The sequence below is a fragment of the Cynocephalus volans genome, chromosome 15 (assembly GCF_027409185.1).
Source record: "Cynocephalus volans isolate mCynVol1 chromosome 15, mCynVol1.pri, whole genome shotgun sequence".
In the NCBI taxonomy this organism is placed as follows: Eukaryota; Metazoa; Chordata; class Mammalia; order Dermoptera; family Cynocephalidae; genus Cynocephalus; species Cynocephalus volans.
The window spans coordinates 77,742,663-77,755,743 of NC_084474.1; positions in this window are offsets into that span (position 1 = coordinate 77,742,663).

The window sequence follows — 13,081 nt, forward strand, 5'->3', positions numbered from 1 at the left end:
TTCTCCGGGGAGTCACTGACAATCGATGAAAACATATTTATTAAATACTCACATCAGAGATCAGACTCAATTTGCTGTCTTACCCCTTCTTCTACCTGCCCATTGTTGGTTAAAATGATGACCCTTATGCAAGATTCTTAACTATTATGGATCACTTAATAATGTTCACTCTATCTGAATTCACTGAACCAGGGAAACAGAGTAATCCAATTAACACATTTTTAAAGACACTATTCCATTCATCGAAAAAGGCTACATCCTAAAATAGAAACAGCACTTGGGTTTCACTCCAAGTTTGATCCAAGTTTGACCTGTATAACTTGAGGCTGATCTGGCCCTCAGTTTATCTATGAAGTGAAGGACCAAATTGCTAAGCTTTCTCCCAGGTACAGTCTTCATTTTTAAATACTTTGAATACCTGCGGTATAATATTTATTGGATGCCTACACTGGATGGGATGCTGAGGGTAAGAAAAATGAAATACACTTTGTTTCTGTCCTCCAAGAGCTTTCAGTACACCTGGGAAGACATCAAAGATGATGGTGGTGGTAATGGTTTTTGAATACACACTTAGTCAATCAGAATATTACAGTCAAATGAAATCTAAATCATCTGCTTTTCACTATGCAACAGTAATTGGATGGGGATGGCCTGTTCTCCTGGACTTTTACAACATAATGCTATTTTCTAGAAAGAGACTTGTCCTATAGCCAGTTTTGATGATGATTCCCTGTGTTATGCAGTGTAAAGGTGATTTGTGCTCTTTTACATTGCACTTAAAATAATGTACAAGTTACCCTCGATAATGCAAGTCCATTCTATGGATACACTGAATGTGGGATAATGAGGCAGTGGTGTGTTGAGGTTAAGAGAGAAGGTTTTGGAGTCAAGTCTTGGCTCCACCATCTGCAGGCTTATTGATGCTGGGCTTGTCACTTAACCTCTTTGTGTGTCTCTTTCCACATCTGTAAAATAGGAATAATAACAGCCACCTTATAAAGTTATTTTGAGAATGAAATAAGAATATAAAAGTGTTTGCTATAGTTCCTGGCATAAGTGCGCAAATTAATAATTGTTGTGATGATGGTGATGATGATGATGATGTCTGGAGTCTATTCCAGCAGTCAGCCTTGTAGAAAGGCAGGAAGCTCAACATAGCTTCCCTCTCGGGGATGAGGGCATCGCTCAGGAACTCATATGCTGTTTAGATCCACATCCACTCAAGAGGTTGGATTATCTTGGAAACCCCCTGAGCATCAGACTTGCCTTGGCTCTTTACTGCTTGATCATTAAGAAAACTCAGCTGCTCTGCTTTGATTACCACTACCAGCACCAGCTAATTTCTTTCTACTCCTTCTCTACCTTGTGACTTGTGTTGTTGACTCATGACTTTTGAAGCCTTGCTGCTATTTTTCCTCCTGGTGGCCTTAGTGCGCAGCCTTGCCCTGGGTGACTTTTGGGCTTCTGCCCCTTTTACCAGCTTCTCAGCTCTTTCTGACTTTGATTTGAATCCTTTCATCCATCTAGCTACATATTGTCATCACCTTTATGGCAGTCACCTCCCAGACTGCTGGTCGACCTGTGGACCAATCAGCTGTGGCCAGTGGGTGAGGTTACCCAGTGCCAGAATAATCTCACCCCTGAGAAGAGGCCTATGAGGGCTATGGGCAACTTGATGTGGTCTTTCCAGTCCTGTGGGTATAGAAATGAGCAGAAGCCACCAAATATTCACAGTACCCTTGACAGCCAGGTTGGAAAGAAGATAGGAGGTGGTTACAATCTATTATAATTAATTTTTTACATACCATGTAGCTTTATTAATTGCTTTCCATTTTCTCATCTAAAATATTAGCAACTTTAGAAAAGGAATTTAATTCTTACTGGCTCTTTTGTATATACTTATGGCCTAAAATAGTATAATTGGTCAGTAATACAAGATTAATATATATGCTTTTCAACAAATATTTAGTAATAATAAACTTGCTTCACTTTTTTTTTATTTCAGAAAAATACATTTTTTCCTGATATTAAAGTAATTTGGGGGCCTCATTGAAAAGTTGCAACATACAAAGAAATATAGGAAAGAAAAAAACCCAAAGAGATTACAGATGACAGAATTAAACATAGTACTAAGAGATATTAAATGTCAACCAACCGCAGTCTCTGTGATCTTGTGCCAGTAACTTTACTGCTTCAGGCCTCTATTTCTTCATCTAAAAGGAAGTGGGGATAATAGTCCTAGTTACTTCCAAGATGACAATGATTTGTAAAGTGCCTGCTACAGTGTTTGCTTATTACCTAGCAGGTGATAAGCAGCAATCAGTTCTCCCATTCTGTCTTACCAAGGACATCTTTTTTCGCTACTGTGCTTCTCAAGGAGAGAGAAGAAAAACCAGTGGAGTTCAAGACTCCTTCATCTCATGTGGGCTCATTTTAGGTCTCTTATCCCTAAGGGGATTCTCTTTAACTCTCACCTAACTGTGTTTACTCAAGGAACACCTCCTTGGCTCATGGAAATGCATCTTCTCATTGAGCTGTACACATGATGAGTTTTGTATGTCCAGGAAGTTTACAGAAAAGCTACAGAATGACTAGCATCAGTGGATTTATTCCCTTCTCATATAAGTATTGAGTCATAAGTAGGAGTGGAGGTTCAGTCACTGACTTTTGACATTCAGTGGAACCATTTTTGATGTTAATTCACTGAGTAATGCCCACAATAACAGGTTTAGTATCAAAACTTGTAGACAATCTAGAATCCCCTGTTTATTGAGCTTTCCTGTCTCTTGAAAATGATGTCCATCTTAAATTATTTGAAAGCATCTCATTCTCTAAAAATAAAAATAAAGCTCTAATGTATAGGATACTTTCCTATGCTTCAAGGGAAATTATATTTTTTGAGGGTTGCCAGAGTCACATGCTTTTTCTACCTGCTTTTCAGCAATTTCATTGCACATTCATTTGAGCAAAGCAAGAGAAGAGGATATCAAACTGTCCATTACGAGGCTCTTTAGCAATGCCAAGGAAAGGGTAGATGTGCACTTTGGGGGTGGGAGGAGGTAAGACTTTCTCAAATGTTATAGTGTGCAATTGCATAAGAGAAATGAATAAAAAATTTTGTTATCAAATCAGTTTTGGAAACACTACATTCTGTGGTGGTTTTATACTCTTGAGGAGCCTTATCACACATTAGCAGATGGAATCTAAGAAGCCCTGGGAAACTGTTCACTCCAGCATTTTAAAGATGGAACTTCTTTATTGGTGAAAGGTCTAATTGTTAATCAAAAGATCTGGATTAGAATTCTGTTAGGTCGAGTCCTCTGAAAAGCAGTTCCAAGATGGCATTAGTGTGCAGGGGATTTATATGGGGAAACACCTGGAAAGAACAAAGAGAAAGGAGCAGGAGACACAGAAAGAGTCTTTAGACCTTGATGTAGTCTGACATCTGTGAAAAAGAGGAGGCAGCAAGAGGAACTGGGTAGGAAGAACCTTCTAAGATAGTTTCCTCCAGGTGGATGTGGAGTCTTATGTTCCAAGTCATCCATCAGAGGAGTGCCATGTCTTGCAGGATGGGGCCTGAATTAGTTCACTTGCTGTGCTCAGTCATTAGCTGGGAGCAGCCACCAGAAGCATAGCCTCAGTGGTGGGTCCAGAGGCACAGCAGCTGGGGGTGTCATTCAACAGTGCTCCCTGCAGCTGGAGATCTACGTGGTGCATTCTCATGATGGCCAGCATTTCTAGTTGTATCCTTTGTTAAATAAAGTAAGTCACTCAAGCCTTCTGGAAGCTAAACAGTTAATCTGTCCAGTGGGGGAACTGTCTTTCTCAAGTAGCTACTGTGATGCATAGCCACAAGTAAAAACCCTATGATAAAACATTCTAGAAATATAGAGGATTGTAATTATGGGGTGGGTGAAGTCTTTTCAAGTGTATCAATGAAGAGCTGTACACCTTGGCCCCAAGGCTTTGTCTTATCCATCATTGTCCCACATCTCCCACAGGCCTGGCACAGGGCTGGGCATCTAATAGGTACTCAGTAAATGTTTGCTGAATTGTGGTAACAATTGTTGCATGTTCTCCAAGGAAGCACTCCATGACTAAGGCTGTACGTGGGATAATGATTGCACACGCTGGAATGTATTTCCTCTGGAGGGAGGCAAAGCATGGGGCAGGTGGGGTGATCTCCGCTGATGGCATCTGCGCTTGTATCTGGATCCTATGTAGCCGCTTCACAGGAAGGGTGTTATTCTTCCCAGACAGGGAAGGGCTGGGGGAAAGTTTCACAACATTTTTGCTTTGCAGTATGTTTTCTCTGTTGAATTTCTAAAATAATTCTGAAGCTAATTGAATTGTAAAGTCAATGACCAAACTTCATTCTAGGTAATTGTACAGCATCACTCCCCACCCCACCCCACCCCCGCCAAGTTCATTTTCCAGAGATGTTTACATTATTGACTGCTTTGAGTTTTACCAACTCATCCTTTCTCCCCTTTGGGGAAGTACCTGTCAGGGCTAGCATGGTTAAGGGACAACACAGGGAAGAGGAAAAGTAAAGGAGTGAAGGTGATTTGTAACTAGGTAATTTCTTAGAGAGTTGACTGTAGCTCTTCTGTTTGGCTCTAATCTCTGGATGGGTGGCGTTTTTGTCTATTCCTTCTTTGTATATTTCATTGTAGCAGCTCAGCATTTTGCACCAAGGAATGAATTTCACTGTCTACAGTATGCTGTGTTCTGGGGATACAAGGGTGAACCACCTGGTGCCCTAATGGAACTTTATGTCTAATGATGAAGGTGAACACTAATGAGAAAAACATCACATAAAAATAAAATTACAAACTATAATGACTGATGAACAGAAAAAGTGCTGAGGACCTGGAGAGCTTGCAGCCAAGGGACCAGCGGAGCCGGGGTGGGTTGGTGGTGTCAGGGATGGCCTTCCTGAGAATGTGGTGTTAAGTGACCCATGGAGAAGGGGAAGGGGTTAATCAGGCAAAGAGGCATGTGAGGGTCATATGGATTCCAGGCACAGAGAAGAGCATGTGCAGACACCTGGAGGCAGGGCCACGTTTATCCTCCCATGTTCACGTCTGTCGCAGAAGGAAGGTGGTGTGGCCGGAGCAGAGCAAGCAACAGGGGAAACTGCATGAGATGAGAAGCAGCAGAGAAATTAGGCTACGGGGTTATCCATTTGGTATCTCCCTGTGTGTGCCCTCAGTAGTCATGTACTATTGAATGTCTACTGCATAGCCAGATAATTTCTGTTGGTACGACGTACACTTGTATCTGGATCAGACACAATAGCCTCATGGTAAGGGTATCATTCTGCAAAAAAGGATAAATAAACTTAAATTCAAGGAGGAGGGTTTTAAGTTTTAGATAGAGACTGCTATGGGCCCCCTGGGGCTGTTGAGCTTTGCTAAGAGTCACCATGAGATCTTTTTTGTGAGGATCTTAAAGAACAGATCAGACAGGGGGAGGAGGCTTGGTCCCTTGATGTGGTACCGGATGAGGGGTGCAGCTCTAATGGTGTGGGTAGCCATGTGAACTCAGACCACCTCATCTTTTGAATAATCACCTTCCCTAGCTGTAAGTTTTGATGTTGGAATTCACCTATCTCTGACTATCTTTCGTTCTGATTGGGATTGAATCTACCATGACCAAAATTAGCAGAAGGGATGCGCTAGGAAAACTACTCTCTATCTGTGAACCTACAAGCCTGGGTCCACTTCTTTGAGCTGCATTTTTTCTACATGTGCGGAGCAGACAATGAGGGCTCAGTTGGGGATGTTGAATGAGGCTGTGTCATGAACCTGCTCAGTCCTCAGCTGCAAAACATTCTCCCCAAAACCTTCTGCACACTGAGAACTGCCTTCTTCCTTGGTATTTTGCACCATAGAGGCTCTTACACCGCTGCCTGGCCCAGAGGCGTTAAGTCCCAGCCCTGGCTGCTATGTCTTTCTTTAGTCCCAGCACCTTGCCTGAAATGTACAGGTGCTCAGTGAAGAGAACCTAGCATTCTTTCCTTTCCTGTGGATCCATCAAGAAGTGCTAGAGGAACTGATAAAGGACAGAGTTTCCTAGGGCTGCCTAAAACATTACCACAAATGTGGCTGCATAAAACTACAGAAATTAATCCTCCCATAGTTCTGGGGACCAGAAGTCTGAAATCAAGGTATCAGCAGGACCACACTCCCTCTGGGGGCTCTAGAGGAGAATCCTTCCTTGCCTCTTCCAGCTTCTGGTGGCTCTGGTGTCCCTTGGCTTGTGGCAGCATCACTCCCTTCTCTGCCTCTGTCTTCTCATGGCCTTCTCCTGTGTGTCCTCTCCTTGTATTTTTTTTTATAAGGACACTTGTCATTGGATTAAGGACACACCCAGGTATTCCAGGATAATTTCATTTGAGATCCTTAGTTTAATTACATCTGCAAAGACTCTTTTTGCAAATAAGGGCACATTCACAGGCTCCCGAATGTGGATATATAATTCAGGGCTCCACCATTCAGCCCACGATGGGTGGTGATTTCAGATGCATTTGATGCACCAAAATGCCTTCTTTTTGTTTTATTCATTTTTTGCCATGGTAAACCTGACCTCTTTGAAATAACATCAGAACACAGGCCCCAGTGAAATGCCATAGAGTTGGAAAAGCAGGCTGGAGAGCTCAAGATCACAGGCTCCTGGGTCAGGTGGCCTCAGTTAAAATCCCAGCACTTACCAACCTCTCCGTGGCTCAGTTTTTCCATCTGTACAGTGAGCACAATAACAGTACCTACCTTTGAGAGCTGTTCTGGGGCTTAAATAGGATAATAATTGTAAAGGCAGCTAGAATTGGCCTGAAGAAAAGTGCTTAATAAACACTCACCATTATTATGATGATGAAGCGAACAACGAAAACATATTACAAATGAGCAGGGGATGGTGAAAATGATTAAAAATCCAGGTTTGAGGGCTGGATGGTGGCTGGAAAGCACCGAGCGCTTTGGAACTGTCTGAAGCTAGGGCTTTTTTGAATTTTGATCTACCTGTGGCTACATGATATGGAAAAAAACACATTGGTGGCCCTTCCTCTCAGGGCGTGCTCTGAGCTTCTGTGTTTGCTGATTGGAGTCCTAGGCTGTGGTGGCCAAGTCAAGCAAAGGGCACTCAATTTCAAACAGAGATAGGGAGCTGCCAGGCATTACATGCAGAGAGGGCATTTCCTGGGAGGTGGCCCGCCTATGGTGGGGGGGACAGCCAGGTGCCTGACACCCGCTGCACTGGGCTGTTGGGTTCCCATGGGGAGCTTTCCTCCATCCAAGACAAGTGCTGGGTACTGCCCCTCCTGCCCTGCTGACCTCCTCGGGTCCAAGAAGTTGGTGAGTGAGCACTTCTGGGCACAGTCAGGAGCCTCGCTGGCCAAGGTGAGGCTTGTTGCTCTGTTTCTCATTACTGAGGTCTACCCTTGCCCTCTGCTGCAGCCTGGGCTGCTGGAAGCCCTTGGAGATGCTACTCCTCTGCTTGTATTTAGAGGCCTGGGCCACTACGAGTGAGGATGCGAAGAGTGCAAAGAGGCTGGGCTTGGGTGTCAGACTATTGTGTGGCTGGAGGCAAGTTTCCTAACCTCTCTGAGCCAACACATTCTGCATCTGGTTAGGGAGGATTGCATGGTACCTGACTCTTATTAGATGTTTGAAAAATGGTGACTCTGACTGATATTTGGGACATAGCATAGAGCGGAGATCTGAAAGGTTAGGGTTTGATTGCAGCTCTGACATCTTAGGTAGGTTACTTAACCTATTGGACCTCAATTTCCTCACGTGAAAAAAGCGATTGAACACCTCTCAGATGACAGTTGAGAGGTTTAAGTGAAAAAAAGGTATGTAGAGCCTTTAGCCAAATGCATGCTTCATTCTTCATGCTCAACAAACAGTAGCTATTTGATGGTCCCAGAGCACTTTGAATAATGATAATAAAATGGATGAATGTACTTTATAAAGTATACATTGTGCAATGGATAACTATTTATTGGCGCAATGCCAGCATGGTGTAAAAGCAGAAACATTCACAGCAGTTAGGAGACCCAGCTCTGTCCCCAGCTTGGCTAATTTGTAACTGGGTGACTTTGAGCAAGTTGTCTGACCTCTCTGAGCCTCAGTTTTCTTGTCTTGAAGTAAGAGAAATAGTAGCTATTTTCTTTTATGTGCCAGGAGCTGTTCCGTATATAAACTCACTTAATCCTCAGCACTCTAGGAGATAGATACTATCTGATACCCATTTTACAGATGAGGAAATAGAGGCATAGAGAGGTTATGCAGTTTGCTTTCGGTCACACAGATTACGTGGTAGAGGCCAAAGTTAGACCTGAGCCTGTATCTTGCACAATATGCTGTGAAAATACCACCAGCCTCCCTTGCCTCACAGTACTGCTGTTAGGGTCTCATATATGGCAAAGTGCTTGGAGGAGGGTGAAGCATCATACGAATAGGCCCTGTGGTCACTATTTATCTACTCAGGGTCTTGGCTCCATCCTTGTCCTTGTTTTATGTGCATGGCGCATGTTGCTCTGTAAATTGGGACTTTAAGCAGGTACGGGGCGTGATGTGTCATGCTGATATAAGTTCAGCATGGATTTCCCCATTTCTGATTTTGCACCCATTGTAGATTGGGGATCAATGAGAGCTTCCTCATGATTGTGCAGTTTGTGAGTTTATCATCATCGTCAGCAGCAAATCTTTACTGAGTCCCAGAGTTCAAGGCCTGAGACTAGGTATGACCTTAGACCCCTTCTCTTTGGTGCTCCCAAGTAGAGACTCAGAGGGACAAGAATGGGAAGCCCCTGCAGGTTTGGGGCTTAATACATGTTGAATCTGAGCTGAGGCTGAAATTCCAAGGACAGTTACTCCAAGAGAAGTCCACAGGACTGAGAGAGCTTCCTCTTCCTGTCCATGAGGCTCAAACTCCAGCTTTTGCAAAAGTAATTTAAAAGGAACCTCAAAAGAGCCCTCAAGAACATCTTGCTGAGTGAGGGACAGAGGGACTGACAGGATTCTGTTGTTTCTGGGACACTGTAAATCTCGTACAAGTGCTCACTCAAGACAAGTTGTTCTGTAAAGCCTCTCCAAAATGCCTTCAGAGTTGTGTTTGATGGCATGGGTTGACAGATGAGCCTTCGGGTTTATTTCCTTCTACACAGGACATCAATGAAAACTGAAGCAATGAATTTCTGTTAGGGTTTTTTTTTTTTTTTTCCTTTCCGAGATTGTGTGTGGGTACAAATGACTGGAAGCTGCTTGTGAGTAGTTGCATTGAGTTGCCTCATTGTATTTCAGGTTTTAACCAATTTGATTACACTAATTAACGTTTTTACTCTTGGAACTAATCAGCTTGAGTAAAGTAGATTTCCTCTCCTTTTGGTTGCAGAAGCCATTAAGGAACTCAAACATGAAAGGCAGGAAAGATCCTTTACAGGTCATATTTGTATACCATGGTCATTCATTTTCAACATTAAACTGCTTTTGCTTTCAACAGATGTGAATTTCCTTTCACCTTTCTTTTTTAGGTCTATAGAGAAAAGTAATTAGGCTATCGTTTCCAACCCCTTGGAGCATTTTATGTAATGCACAGGTGTTCTGAAGTAAAGCTCCGGTGAAGGAAAAAGTGAGTTTTTGAATGAATGGGTTTCAAGGTTATCAGAGTTAGCCTGGCCTAGGTTTGGAGAGGAAGGGTTGCTGGGGTCTTTGCTGGCTGAGATCTTAGCAGTCTTGGCAGGTAACACAGGATAAAAGGACATCCAGAAGTCCTAGCTCTTTCAATAAACAGATTTATGACCTTGAACTGGTTCCTTCTTTTCTCTTTGCCTCAGTTTCACTATCTGTTAAATGAATAGGTTGGCCTTGATTGGTGCTTTTCAAACTTAAAATCTTAAGTTTATTCATATATTACTCAAACTCCTCAATATATAAAACAGATAAAAATGGATACTGTCATTGAAGGGTGGTGGCCAGATCAGGCCACCTGGTCACCTACTAGTTCTTCCCTCTCTTCCTCCCACCTCTGAACCTTTTGGGTAGACACCTGGTCTTGAGTTCATTGATAATCTCTTCCAGTTCAAAGATCTGGAATTCTTTTTTCAACCCCTACTTTAGATCAACCTGTTTTCCCTAGTCAGTCTGCCAAAAGATAGACGTGAAAATGGCTTTATTTCATCTCTCCTTGACCAAAATTGCATAGTCCTGCTGTGATTCACTCTGAACTATTTTGACTTGGGGGAACTAATAAAAAAGTCTCATTCCCCCTTGTTGCATGTTTTTGGGGTATTTGTGGTCATAGCTCATTGTATCCTGAGGCAGTGAGCTGTTCATCAGTGGAGCTATGACACAAGAGCTGGCTATCAGTTGAAAGAGTTTTATTTATTTGATTAAACAAATACCTATTGAGAACTGTTATTCACAAACTCTAAAGTACCTCCTGCACCTTGCTGGTGGGGAGGAGAGGCATACAGGTAAGCAACGTGTGGGGTGATCTGTTTTACTAGCATAGGGTGCAAATAAGTGACATCATCTTTCATCCCCAGAGATGTTCAAGGAATATAGTAGGTTAAAGTTAACAGGGACATATGTAAAGGAATTTTTAAGAACACTTCCAGCTCTGAGATGCTATGAATTTCCAGAAAATTGGGCAGGGTGCATGCACTTTTACCATGTCGTTATCTTGCTGTCCTGTTTTGGGACCTCAGAGAAGCCAGACAGATGTGGAGGAATCCGCCTACTAGAGTAGGCGCCAGGATATCTATTGCAGCCAGAGGGGTCATTCTCAGATCTGACATTGCATCTCTCAATAGTTGGTTTGTTGGCATATTACAATTCTAGGAAAAACCCTTAAGGAAGGTCTTATATTATGAATGTAGAAAGATATGAGGTTCTGGTTTGCAAATGGTTAGTAAAGTGGAAGGGTGTAGGTTGCCTTGTGTTTATGGACTGGATATTACTGAAGGCAGGAATGAGATGCTAGTCTGAGGTATGCAGACCTGAGGACAAGACAAGGGAACTGAAACGGAGCTTGACCAAGAGCCAGATAAAGATAAGGGACCTCTCTCCTCCTCTTCCTCCTCTTCCTCCTCCTCCTTCAGGTGTTCAGAAGGAAGTCCTCGAAGCATCTCTGTATATACAGTTCCCCTTGTCTAGCTTGATGAGTCTCATCGCTGTCTGCATCTATTATTTACCACAACCTTGGGCAAGTGGCTAACCTCTTCAAGTGAGTTTCTCCTTAAAACTGAGACTAATATTTCCAGCATCAAGGTGGCTGTGGCCATTAAATGAATTATCACCTGTAAAGAAATATGAGACATAGTAGATACATAGTAGGTATTCAATACATGTCCATCCTTTCCACCCATCTTTCTCTGCTTCCCAGTATCTTAGTCCTCTTTTAAGACTCAACTAGTGTGTCACCTTCTCGCAATGCCTTCCTTGACTCTTCTTGGCCCATGTAAGTCATTCTTTCTTTCATTCTCCAAAACACTTGGTACCTACCATGATAGCACTTTTCATATTGTATTTGTAAACACGCGGGTGTCTGCATCCCCCACAACATTGTGAGTGTCTCTAAGCTAAGGACCCTGTTGGATTTATCTTTGCATACCAGGGCCTAGTGCAGTCCTTGGAACACAAAAAAGGTTCTATATACTTCTGTTGAATGACCCTAAGGGACCGGTGGTAGAGAAATAGCCAACCAATAAAAGATATTTAGGCATGATAAAGAGAAAGAAAAAGGAGGATGCATTAGGAAAGGAAGTGATTTTAAGAAATGGATGGAGACCGAGGCTGGGTGACAGTCAGATCTGATGCACCATTTAACACAGTACAAATGGTTGACAGGCCCCAGAGTGAATAATTTCCTCTTCCTCCCTAGCTCCAAGGTGAGTATTAGGGCAAGGCTCAGCCACTGACCATTTAGATTATTCTCAGTCTTGGAATGACTTTAACTTTTTTCTATCTTATATGATACATTTTTAAACAGGGCCGCAGAACTTGCACTGAGTTCTTATGGGGCTTTCTATCTGCGTGCTCCATCTGTCTGTCCATCTATCCATAATTCAACACTCAGTGAGCCCTGCTTCTGTGCCAGGCATTGTGCTGGGTATTGAGGGTGCAGACATCACCTAGGCATGGTTACTGCCTTCAAAAGCTCAGCACCTAATAAAGGAGAATGATGTTTTTTCAAGTAATTGTCAGGATCATTGTGATAAATGCTCTCATAGAGACAAAAACAAAGTGCTAGTGGAGTCCAGAGGAGTGAGTGACTTGTTCCTCCCTGAAAAACCAGAGAACACATCACATCAAAGGAGGCAATTGAGCTGGGCCCAGAAGAAAGATCTGGGAGTTGAAAGGTAGGGATGGGGAAATCACTTTCATAGTGGAAGGCCTAGAGTGAGAAAGGGCAGAAAAAAGGTTTCCCCTAGAGTGAGATGAGTTCATGAGGAGCTGTCCATTGGGCTGGAGTACAGGGTTTGAGGGTCAAGTGGTGGATTGGTGGGCTAAGGCTATACTGTGGAGAGCCTTAAGGGACATTTATAGAAGGTTGATCCTGTTTTCTAATTTAATTGACATGTGTAGAATATAGCACTTTAAAGTTTATAGACAGTACATTGCCTTGATCATCTTATTTAGTTTTTATGACAGCCCTGTGAGAGAGGCATAACTTATCCTCCATTTTACAGATGAAGAAACCGAGGCACAGAGAGGTTAGGGATTTGATCAAGGTTGCATCATTAGCAGGTGGCTGAACTGATAATCAAAACCAGGGCTTTTGATCCCAAAGTCTATGCTTTGTAAAAATTAAATATTGAAGAATAATATATACTCAGAAATTTAAAAAAAAAGAACATACATAAATCCTAAGTGTATGCTTTGAAAATTTTCACAAAGTGAATATAGTGAATAACAATCTCCAAATCAAGTGGGGGAAGTTTGACATCTTTCCCACGTTGCATTTTCCAGTTCATGAGCATGGAATATCGTTTCATTTATCTTATTTTATGATTTCCACTGTATAGATCTTGCTCATATTTCTTAGATTTATTCCCAAGTTTTTGAATTTTTTG